The sequence below is a fragment of the Polypterus senegalus genome, chromosome 14 (assembly GCF_016835505.1).
Source record: "Polypterus senegalus isolate Bchr_013 chromosome 14, ASM1683550v1, whole genome shotgun sequence".
Classification (NCBI taxonomy): Eukaryota; Metazoa; Chordata; class Cladistia; order Polypteriformes; family Polypteridae; genus Polypterus; species Polypterus senegalus.
This window is the reverse complement of record NC_053167.1, coordinates 24028977-24041885: the sequence shown is the minus strand read 5'-3', so window position 1 is coordinate 24041885 and position 12909 is coordinate 24028977. Positions and strand designations below refer to the sequence as shown.

General features: G+C 41.1%; 1 long non-coding RNA gene across 1 annotated transcript in view; it reads right to left on the bottom strand.

The window, feature by feature from the left end:
* The window catches only part of LOC120515089, a 43991-nt gene extending 35989 nt beyond the window's left edge, over positions 1–8002 (bottom strand). Inside the window, exon 1 of the long non-coding RNA XR_005630583.1 lies at positions 7843–8002. This is a non-coding gene — a long non-coding RNA (uncharacterized LOC120515089). The remainder of the gene's footprint in view (positions 1–7842) is intronic.
* Positions 8003–12909: the final 4907 nt, after the last annotated feature.

The window sequence follows — 12909 nt, the reverse complement described above, 5'->3', positions numbered from 1 at the left end:
GTGAGGAAAGTTTCTAATTTGAAGGTAGTGAAAGAAATGTGTTGCTGGAAAGTTAAATTTGGAATGTAATTGTTCATAGGATGCAAAGATGTTGTATATGTACAGATATCTAAGTGATTTAATCCCTAATGTTTTCCTGACATTAAAAACTGTGTACGTTTGAGAGGGTGGAAAAAGGTGGATCTCATGCAGATGTGCCACAGATAAAAGCTTCTCTATCTTAACATGCTTCCTACATTGGTTCCATATTCTGAGTGAGTGAAGCACAATTGGGTTGTTAGTATATTGGCGATAACTTATTGGGGTACAAAGCAAGGAATATAAAAAAGTGCTGCAGGATTTTATTTCTATTGCGGACCAAGCCTGTGCATGTTCATCTGTTTGTGTCCATGTTCAGGTTTTTATAGTTTGTAAATTTGCTGACCAGTAATAAAATTGAAAGTTAGGTAAAGCAATGCCACCTTCCGCCTTAGTTCTTTGTTGGGTCACCCTTTGGATACATGGATGTTTTGAATTCCAAATAAATGAGGTTATGGTTGAATCTAATTTCTTATAAAATGATTTATTGATGTATATTGGAATGTTCTGAAATAAAAGAAGAAGCTTAGGATGGATTTTCTTCTTAACAATGTTAATTCTTCCAGCTAAAGTGAGATGAAGGGTAGAACATCTAAGCAAGTCTTGCTTAATTTTTTCCGTACAGCTGGCAAAATTTAGTTGATAAAGAGCTTTAAATTTACTTGTAATGTTTACCCCTGGATATTTAAAGTGATCTGCGATGATAAAAGGGAAGGTGTATATAGGATATACAGTTGTGCTTGAAAGTTTGTGAACCCTTTAGAATTTTCTATATTTCTGCATAAATATGACCTAAAACATCATGAAATTTAACTCAAGTCCTTAAAGTAGATAAAGACAAACCAGTTAAACAAATGAGACAAAAATATTATACTTGGTCATTTATTTATTAAGGAAAATGATTGAATATTATATATTTGTGAGTGGCAAAAGTATGTGAACCTTTGCTTTCAGAATCTTGTGTGATCCCCCCTTTGCAGCAATAACTGCAACTAAACATTTCCAGAAACTTTTAATCATTCCTGCACACCGGTTTGGAGGAATTTTAGCCCATTCCTCCGTACAGAACAGCTTCAACTCTGGAATGTTGGTAGGTTTCCTCACATTAACTGCTCGCTTCAGGTCCTTCCATCTGTCCACAAAACATTCTTCCAATAGCCTTCAGCAATGTTTTTTTGGAGAGCAGTGGCTTTCTCCTTGCAACCTTGCCATGCACACCATTGTTGTTCAGTGTTCTCCTGATGGTGGACTCATGAACATGAACATTAGCCAATGTGAGAGAGGCCTTCAGTTGCTTAGAAGTTATCCTGGGGTCCTTTGTGACCTCACTGACTATTACACGCCTTGCTCTTGGAGTGATCTTTGTTGGTTGACCACTCCTGGGGAGGCTAACAATGGTCTTGAATTTCCTCCATTTGTACACAATCTGTCTGACTGTGGATTGGTGGAGTCCAAACTCTTTAGAGATGGTTTTGTAACCTTTTCCTGCCTAAAGAGCATCAACAACTCTTTTTCTGAGGTCCTCAGAAATTTCCTTTGTGTCGTGCCATGATACACTTCCACAAACATGTGTTGTGAAGAGCAGACTTTGATAGAACCTTGTTCTTTAAATAACACAGGGTGCCCACTGACACCTGATTGTCATCCCATTGATTGAAAACACCTGACTCTAATTTCACCTTCAAACTGCTAATCCCAGAGGTTCACATAGTTTTGCCACTCACAAATATGTAATATTCAATCATTTTCCTCAATAAATAAATGACCAAGTATAATATTTGTGTCTCGTTTGTTTAACTGGTTTCTCTTTATCTACTTTTAGGACATGAGTGAAAATCTGATGATGTTTTAGGTCAAATTTATGCCGAAATATAGAAAATTCTAAAGGGTTCACAAACTTTCAAGCACAACTGTAATTTACCTGTGTGCATCTTCCAGCACTCTTGTACATCACCCTATGTTCCTCCCACAATATATATTCACCAGAGCAATCCCCTTCCTTTTCACAAAATCCACTGTCATCTGACCTTCATCATTCCTATCCTTGACACCATACCTACCCATTACCTCCTCATCTCTTCTGTTCCCTTCACCAACATGTCCATTGAAATCCGCTCCAATCACCACTTTCTGTCCCTTGGGTACACTGTCTTCATCCAGCCCACTCCAGAAATCTTTCGCACTCCCAGTTTGCACTATATGCACTAACAACATTCAACATCACAATTCCAATTTCCAGCTTCATAATCTTTGCTCTGTCTGACACACTTTTCACTTCCAAAACACTCTTGACATACTGTTTCTTCAGAATAACCCCTACCCCATTTTTCCTCCATTTTTATCATTTTTTATCTACACCATGATAGAACAATTTGAATCCACCTACGATCCACCTGACCTTACTCCCCTTCCATTTAGTCCCTTGCATGCAGAATACAGTATATCAGTCTTCCATCATATTGGCTAACTCTGTCCCCTTACTAGTCATACTGCAAACATTCAAAATTCCTACCCACAGTTCCACTCTCTTTACCTTCTTCCTCTCCTCTTTCCTCTGGACATGTCTCTCCCTATTTCTTCTCCTTCTTGGTCCAACAGTAGCCCAATTTCCGACAGTACCCTGTTGGCTAATAGATCTAGTGGTGGCCATTGTTAATCCGGGACTTGACCAATCCAAAATTAAAATCTCTATTGTTGTCTGCATGTTGATCTGGCAAAATTTTACACTGGATGCCCTTCCTGATGTAACCCTACCCATTTATCAGGGCTTGGGACAGGCACGCAGAAACACACTGGTGTGTGCTTCCCCTGTGGCCGGGTTCTACAGTACATAATATCGTTAAATTAAAATGGATTTAAATTGATCTTAAAATGAATCTCCGATCCCTCAGACAGCCCTGCATCAAGAACCATCACTGATCGATATCTGATGTAACCACATGAGCAAGGGATTGCTTTGACAAACCTTTTTCAAACACCACAATATGGAGCTACATTCACAAATGCCACTTACAACTTTACTGTGAAAAAAGAAGTCCTGTGTTAAACATGTCCAGAAGCAGTGTCAACTTCCCTGTACCATAATACAGTGTAAATGTGTATTGTGATCAGACAAATCAGTATTCCAGATCTTTTTGGAAGAAATGGATGCCATGTGCAAAGATGAAAAGGACCATATAGACTGTCCAAAAGCCTTGGTATGTCATAGTATGGGGTTGTGTCAGTGCACTTGGCAAAGTTATTTTATTATATACTTCTGTGAAGGCACGTTAATGCAGAAAAGTACATTGAGATTTTAGACCAACGTATGCTGCCTTCAAGATGATATCTTTTCCAGGGACGTCAATGCATTTTTCAACAATGCAATGCAAAATCACATTCTGCACACTTTACAATGGCATGGCTGTGGAAGAAGAGGGTACAGGTACTGGACTTGCCTTGACTGCAGTCCTCACCTGTCCCCAATGAGAATGTGGGGAACATTTTGAAATTAAAAATGTGAAAACGATGACCCCGTACTGTTGCACACTTTAAGATGTGTTTGCCATAAGAATGGGACAAAATAACACCTGAAGCATTTCATCATTTCGTATCCTCAGTGCCAAAATGTCTCTTAAGTGTTGTGAGAAGTAATGGTGAAATAACAAAATGGTGAATGCTTTACTGTTCAAATGGATGTATAATTACAAATGAAATGAAGTTGACCAGACAAAACATAACATATCTTGGGTTCATACTATCTGCTATGAAATTAAAGTCAAAGTTAATTTAAGAAGCACTGCATTTTTAATTTTTTTTTTTGTATTTTCTATGCAATCCCATCTTTTTCTGTTTCAGAGTTGTAAAAGAAACAAAGTATTCTTTAATTAAATCCTGACAGTTTCTAGTCACAGTGGCACAATTTCCTGCAGAAGGCCATAGTACAGATAATGTAGTGTTGAACTTCCTCCCCAAAGCTTGCCTTTAGAATAATTGACTTCTGAGATATCAATAACGGCTGACAACCTTCAGTGTGCTTCTGAGACGGTGATTTCTGGACACCCAGTTACCAAGCCAGGGACAAATTGTTTGAGAACCTTTGCTTTTCTGATATTGAGGGAGAGCCCTAAGCAATTTGGAGGCCTTCGCAAAGAGATTTAGAGTATTCTCACATGTAGTGTCTGCCCTGGGTAATAGCAATATTGAATGAAAAACAATCAGGAAAAGTCACAAAATCAAAAATAACCAGCCAAAGGTTAAAACCATGATGGTGTGAAATAAATAAATAAACTTCAGAATGTGAATCAAAGATACATGTCAGGATATAGTGAGGGATTTCATAACCAAAACGCGGACATGTAACCAGATGTTACGAGCATATGTTAAATGAAGTCAAGGAACACAATATAAACCTGTAACTAAAATTAGTAAAGGTTTTTCATAAGAGGAGTCCGAAATCTTATGCAGCACATACTTCTGATTGTCTTGAGTCGTAACTTCATAGCAACCTACACGACAATTATATTCAAAAAGCTATAAAAGACCAAAAAATAGGTAGCCAAATCATGACATCACAATATTACACAGGTTAGGCAGAATTGCACAGACATGAATTCAATGACTATTGGCTTAACTTTAATGCAATTCAGTGTACACTGAAGAGCTCCCCATCAAACTAGTATTCAGTCTCAATGCCTCAATGGAGTTTAGAGGTCAGAAGCAGAATAACATGCACATATAAGACTAAAAGGGTCAGTACAATAACTGATCCCTGTTTTGATGGCAAAGTTTGTATCTTTTATCTGCCGAAAGAGATGCTACTCTGTTGGACCCTTGAGTAAGGCCCTTAACCTTCAATTGCTCCAGGGGAGCTGCACAATGGCTGACCCTGTGCTCTGACCCCAAGGGGTATGCGAAAAGATGCATTTCACTGTGTGTTGTCCTGTATAACTATGTATGTGACAATAAATAAAGAATTATTATTATTATTATTATTATTATAAGATATGCAACAGTCTCATCAAGCCCCACTACTCTGGATAAGAAAGCTGATAAAACAGAAATCACACAATTCACCAATTTTTAGAGCTTCCTTTTGGCAACTTTTTGAAGTTGTAGATTTGTTTGGGGAGTGAGATGCAGGTGTACCCTCTACACCAGGGGTCTCCAACTCGAGTCCTGGAGTGCTACTGTGGATACAGATTTGCATTCTAACCCTTTTCTTAATTAGTGACCATTTTTTGCTGTTACTTGACTATTTCCCTTATTTTACTTGCCTTGTAACTGGCACCTAAACAGAAATGAGTTGTGAGTTGAGCCAACAGATGACCAGCTAAGCGGGACCTCAGACTACAACCAATTTCACTCCAACCAGTTTCCTTATTAGAAGTCGATTTAAACCCATTATTTCATTCCATGGCCTGTTGTTGCTCTCATTCTGCCACAGCAGACATTTCCAAAACTATTTTTCCTAAGAGCACTGTAACAATGTTTTGGGGACCTGAGCAGATCAATATTACTGAGACTTTCACCTGTCTTTATTTTCAGATATTGTATGATGGACACAGGTTGGCTTATTTTGTATCTCATTATTGTTTAGCTGATAATTATGAAAAAAAAAAAATGTAAGTGGTCCGAGTCTTAAATAGCAAGTCAATTAAAATTAAAGCCAAGGAAGTTAAATAGCAGCAAAAACTGGTCATTAATTAAGAAAAGGATTACAGTAATCCCTCGCTGTATCGCACTTCGACTTTGGCGGCTTCACTCTATCGCGGATTTTATACATAAGTATATCCAAATATATAAATTGGATTTTTCGCTGCTTCGCGGGTTCTGCGGACAATGGGTCTTTTTACTTCCGGTATATGCTTCCTCAGTTGGTTTGCCCAGTTGATTTCATACAAGGGACGCTATTGGTGGATGGCTGAGAAGCTAACCACTCAGAGCACGCAGTTAAGTTCCTGCGTGCTGACTGGCTCAGTGACGGAGCGCCGAATTCGATTCCGCGGCATTAACCAGGAAGTCTCGTCTCGCTCATTCAGCATCAACGTGTTTCGCTGTGTAAAGAGTTAACTTTTGTGCTCTTTTGTGTTTATCTTTGTGCATAGTCAAGCCCTTCGTTATGGCTCCAAAAGGATCTGCTACTGCTACTGCTTCAGGGGCCGTGCCCAAGCGCCAATGGAAGATGCTAGCGATTGTCGAAAAGGTAAACGTTTTGGATATGTTGAAGGAAGGGAAAAGCTACACTGCTGTAGGACGCCATTACGGCATCAATGAGTCCATGATTCTTTTTATTTAAAAATGAGGAAAATAGTATAAGATCTACAGCTGCAGTGTCCTTTTAACTAGGGCGCAAAACGAGTTGTAAGTGGACGTAATAAAGCAGTAGTCCGAATGGAATCTGCTTTAGGGATTTGGTTTGAAGACTACTGTTAGAAGGCGGTCGCCTGAAGAGGCTCCTTTAGAAGGGCTGTAACACTCTTCTTTGTTGTGCAGTAAAATTAAACTCATCGTTATCAGACAAGTCATCGTGTCATTGTTGGTGAGTAACCATAATTAATTTTCTACTTATAGTACTTAGTACATGTACATATGTTTAGTGTCACTGCACACACATTTAGTGTATACAATTTTTCTTGCATTGTACGTATTTATTGCTGGTGGCCTGTCTATCGTAATGCCTATAACATATGTAATATCGGAGACGCTTGATATCTTTAAAATAATATTTAGGTTTTACTGTATATAAACTGTGTTTACATACATAATTTCAATGAATCTCACCTAATATCTAAGAGAATACAACGGGATCATGCTGTATAACTGTGCGGGGAATATTTATAAACAGTGTGGGAGAGTTTATAAGGGCTTAAAATATATAAAAATAACCATACAAACATATGATTTCTACTTCGCGGATTTTCACCTATCACGGGGGGTTCTGGAAAGCATCCCTCACGATTGAGGAGGGATTACTGTACAATGAATGCTGTAGTCACTGTAGCCCTCCAGGATTGGAGTTCTGGGCAAACACTTGAGTGCTTCCTGGGCACCCAAGAAATCAACTCTGTGGTATCAAATTTCCAGTCTTGGACTGCTGTGCTTTAACTGCCTCAAAGCCATTTTCAGTCATGAATGTCCTTAAATCTCAAACATGGGTACCTGCCCAGAAGTTTCCCATCAATAAATAGAAGTCTTCCTTAGTCTGTGACCTGATATAGTTACTTCTGAACATGTATATTTCATGTGTGTGAGTATACTGTACTCTGTGCTTCCTTCATTTTTTGCAGTGCTTGACATGGTGACTGAAGAGAGAGACTGCTATTTAAGCAGCAGAGTCGAGGTGTGGAGAGAACTATCCTTGCTCCCTAGGGTGCCACCATACAGCACGCCCCCACGTTCTCCTCCATGTCTATGATTTCTCATGCGGAGAAAGAGAGAGAGAGACAGAGAGAAAGAGAGAGAGAGAGAGAATCAACCTGGATTCATCTTGTGAGAGCATCTGTTGTTTTTATCTGCAAGGCTTAATTTGTTTAAATGGAAATGGATGGCTTTAAAAAGGAACACAGAGCAGGTACATTAGCAGTACAAGAGTAAGTGTGGTGAAAAGTGAAAAAAGAAGATAGAAGTTTCCATTACTCTACAAACATTAGCTATATTCAGTTCAGCTTATTCTTAAACAGTGATCTTGAATGAAGACAGGGTGAAATACTAAAATATATAAATACAAAGCTAACAGAAACATTGATAATCACACCATCTTTAGATACATAAGCGTGCACTTACCTTTCTAATGAACAGTACTTTAGAGATCCATAACATTTGGAAACAGTTTAACAAATGATGGTAATAGAAAATTGATCATTCAGCACCACATCCTTTTCTCCACAGCTGTGATCCATTCAACGAAATACAATCAAAATCCTTGTTTCAAAAAATATAACAAAACTCCCAGTGACGCCCACATTAGAAGATGTTCAGTAAATGTGTTTTGCATATACAGAGCTGAACTTGGAGTTCTCTTTAGAGCTCAGCTCTCACGAGTTTACAGATGGGATGTCTGTTGTGTGGGTTTTTTTTTATTTATTGTTCCTTTTCTTAAAACGTTTTCTGCCAGAGAAATGGTACAGAGTGTGATAGGTGAATCAGCACATGGCAAAAATCTGACAGAACCGGGATTTCCATTAATGCATTCTACCACTCACAAAGCAGCTGTAACATTATGTCTTCACACATGGGTCTGTTTGCCTAATTTTTTTATATAATATAATTAATGTCCTGCAGGGAGAAAACAAGCAAGGGGACCTCAGCAAACAAATGGTGAAATACCAGGCATTTCAGCACCAATTTTACTGCACTTGAGCAAGAAGGGGACATCAATCATTGAATGTAACAAAAATTGTAAATCTCAGCCAAGAGAACTTAAGCACTATGAGAGACTCTGAGTGGAAACCCCCAATCCCTTGATAATGACTCAGATTCCAGAAGAATTAATTTGAGATTACAATTTACTTCACTTTACTTCTGTCAAGAAGAATCAGGATGCTCAATTACAGGTCCTGTTTTCTTTTTAGTTGTTCTTAGTAAACTAGAAATATTGAACATATGAAGTGTTTATTATCAATTTTACTTAAGACTGCTCATACAGGGACAGCAACAAAAGCACTGGGCAGTGCCCATCGCACTTACCCTTTGGGCATGGATGGAAATCCACTTGAAGTGCTTCAAAAGACCCAAAGGGCACATGAAGCCTGCCCATTTCGCAGATGACTGTCCCACTCACACTCTTTTGCCAGCAATGGAAAAGCAATCTCTGAGTGAGCCCACACTGTACAGCAGGCTCTGAAGCTCTCCTCATCCCACACATGCTTGGAGGAAGACAACACACATCCCATCAGGATTTTCAAGAGTGAGGTGTCAGAGGGCACCGTCAAAGGCTCTTTACTGCTGCTAATCAAACGCAGTGTGTTCTTGTCCCTGATGATCAACACAGTGTGCAAAAAGCTTTGTATCAGATTGTAAGAGATAACCTTGAAGAGCCTGGAATAGCAAAGAGGCCTCCTGCAGAAAGTACAAATACTGTATATGTGTGTGAGTATCTGTAGAACTATATATATATATATATATATATATATTGTGGAAACCGTACCCCCCTTTTCGCTAGGGATTCCATAATCATGTTCGGTACCGGTGTCACTTACCTGTACCGAAGCATCGGACTGACTGGAGAATCCCACGTCGCGCCACGTTAACCAGCCCAGTACGGCACTCAGGGGCACGTCCGCAGTCTCCTCCAGCGTCTTGATTACCCCCGTCAAATTCTGGAGTACCTGTAAGAGAGGCTGCACAGGACGAAAGACTTTCTCTAACTCCTGTACAGCCACCAACAAGTCACTTAAGCCAGTCGGCGGTGATTTCATATTTTGTTCGTACTCACCTGAGCTCCTACGCATGCTCCCTTGGGTCTTCGAGCGTCCCAGGATTGACATTCGTTGGTCCCGCCTTCTTGTACTCATCAGCGGGCACACAACACACTCCGTCCAATCCCGTACTTGTTTGTGGGAGGAACTTCCGGTCTTCCGACGCTCCCTCCACCGTCTGAGCGAACGCCTTCTGGGAAGTGTCTTCCAGGCAGCTTCCGCCCCGCAGCCATTCCAGAGTCGACAACTGCTCCTCTTCATCTCCCGTTGTCGTCTCGTTGTCACTCCACGGGTGGGCGTGCTTCGGCCACAGACGCGGATTCGGGCAGTCCCCTGCTAAAAAATAAGACCAGGGGACCGCAGGGTAAGTCCCGCCAAGCGTATCGCCCTCCGACCCGAGACTTACCTCCCGAATCCCGTCTTCTGGAATGCGCCTTCGTCTGCTGTGTGGGGTTGCTTCCACAAAATATTTATAAAAACGGGGTTCCCCCCTTTTAGCAGGAGGTTGGCCCCACGTTGGGCGCCATAGTGGAAACTGTACCCCCAAACACAGACAGTCTGACACCAGGATGTCCAAAGCACACTCCTTTATTTTTCCACTGCACCACTGCCTTCTTTCACCAACTCTCTTTCCTTTCTTCTTCTTTTTCTTTTTCTTTCTTTCTCTCTCTCGACCTTCTTCCTCCTCCTCACAAGCTTCGTCTCCTTCCTCCCAACTCTGGCTCGTCTGCTAGAAGGAGGCAGCCCCTTTTGTCATGGCCCGGATGAGCCCCAGGTGCTCCCCTTGACGTCACTTCCTGGTGTGGCGGAAGTGTCATGAAGCACCTGGAAGGAGTAAGGATTCCCTTACTGTCCGGGCGCTCCCTGGCGGTGGCCACGTCCTCTCAGGAACGTGCCAGGTCCCTCCTTGTGGCCCCCAGATAGGCCAGGGTGGCTGTCCTCTCGTGGCCGAGGAGTAATACTGTCCATGTCGGGGACTATCCAGGCGTCCCGGCCGGGCAGTGTCCCCAGACATCTGTGACATTATATATATTGTGAACTTGGACCCGGACACAGACAGACGGACACCACCACACACTGTTTATTTACAATAATATTTACAAATTGAACGTGCACCACAAACCCCAGTGCCTTCCGCACCGATTCCCCAAAGTCTAGGGCTCACAGTTCCTGTGCCTTTCTTTCCTGGCCGCCTCCAGTCCTCTCTCCAGCTCTGTCCACTTCCACCCGACATCCACTGCTGACTGGAGGAAGGCGGCCCCTTTTATAGGAACCCGGATGGGCTCCAGCTGCTTCCCGGCAATCTCCCGTGGACACACCCCCGTGTGGCGGAAGTGCCGGCTGCGCACCTGGAAGCCTTCCAGGTGTCCCCTGTCGTCTTCTCCCCGGCACTTCCTGGTGTGGCGGAAGTGCCGGGCTCCTGGGATAATCAGGCACTGGGGCGCCGCCTGGCGGTGGCCACGTGTCCCTACAGGGCTGGGCTTCCAAGCCCTCTACCCGAGGCCTCCAGTATAACCACGACGGATGCCCCCTTATCGGTCTGGAGGAGGCACAAGCCCTCCTCTGGTCCTCCTGGGAGACCGGCCGTGGACCACAATATATATATATATATATATATATCCCAAATAAGGGCGAAACATGTGTCACGTACTCTTTGCATTATTTGACATTAAACTATGTAACATATATATATATATATTTGTATATTATATATTGTATATATATATATATATATATATATACTATATATATATATATGTTAATAATTTAAATCCCTTCAATAAACAAATCAATATAGCATCTTGCTCTGAATGCAAGCTAAAGATAATCAAAGGCTGTACAGCAAGAGTCTTTTGTTTCCTCCTCCTTGCCAAATGCGTATGCATCATCATAGATAGCTTTGTTCATTACTTTCAGCCTGAATGAAAATTGGTAATGCAGATTTGTGTTAATTTCCACAAACCTGTTTTGCTAGTATATTCAACTGAAATATACAGGAAGCTGCCCTCAATGCAAAATAAACATATACAGGTACAGCATTGCCATCAGAGTAAGGTTACAGCCATTTTGCTAGAAAATACACACCGTGCTGCTATTGACCTTATTCATTTCACTATAAACAATTTCTATATTACACCCTTTTTCAGTAAATAGGCTACAAGATTGCATTCATCGGGTACGTTCCCCAGAAGAGAACCTACAGAGGATTTAGAGGTGAAAGAGAGTTGTGGAAGGTTGGAGCAAACATAACAAAGGAACAGAGATTAAAAAGATTAATGGTTGGAGAATGTGAACAAAGTGGCTGTCTCCTGTCTGAAAGAAATAAAAGGCAGAAATCAAAAACTTAGCCTGAAGGATGTGTGAAACCAGCCTGAAAGTGACCTTATCCTAGCCTGTTTGTCATTCACAAGTATTTTTGAACCTTGGTGAAAGAACACAAACAGATTAACATGAGCATATTCAGGGAAGGTGAAATTTTAAATTTGGAGAGGCCACTGACTTCAATCTCTCTGAATTTTTTTCACAGGTAGCATATCCAATATAAACTGATGGCTACTTTCTTTTAGAAATGAAGCAAATAATTAAGGTAATTTAGATTTTACAGGAGTGGTGCAATAGGTTTCTTCACATATCCAGTGTCCTAGGTTTTTGTTTATACAGTTCAGTTTATTTATTGTATAGTGATCTTCATTGATTCTGGCACATTTAACCCTAATTTTAGAAATGTCTAAATATGGAATTTGTAGACATAAAGACACTGATTTGTTAAAACACACAGAAAACAAAGTAGAACAACACCAGTTCATTAATTAATTATTGAACTATGGCCAGTTAACAACAATGGAGAGGGGAGCTCCACTCTGCAGCATCCCTGAAGAAAATAAACCTCTGGGGGGGCCAACAATCAAAAATAAAAGTATCTGTTGACTAAGGTAAGGATGCTGTGTGCAGAAGTCAGGCTTTAAGGTTGGAGCTCTATTTTGTGAGTTGCTAATTTCCTAAATGAGGCACCTCCTTCCGGGAGGACTCTGTCTTTATAGCTTGCAGACCAGAATGGACAGGGTCAGTTGTCCGCACTGGGCAACTTTAAAGATCTGTGTGTGGAAAAGGAGCTAAGGTGTTTAGCAATTACATCCTTCTGGTGTCCGGGGGTGGTAGCACTTACCTTAGACAAGCCTGGATGGTGACCCTCTGATAGCATCAAATTTAGGACATCCTCAACCTTATCAAAAAGCTCCAACCTTCTGCCTTACTATCTGCACTCTGAGAAAACTTTCTCCTCCCTTTGACAGAACTGTCAGGATTTTGCACATTCTCCCCATTCATGTTTTTCTCTGGGTTCTCCAGTTTTTCTCACATGTTACAAAAGAAGTAAGGATACAATTGAGGAAGCTACACAAAGGAAAAGCTGTAGGACCAGATGGAGTCAGTC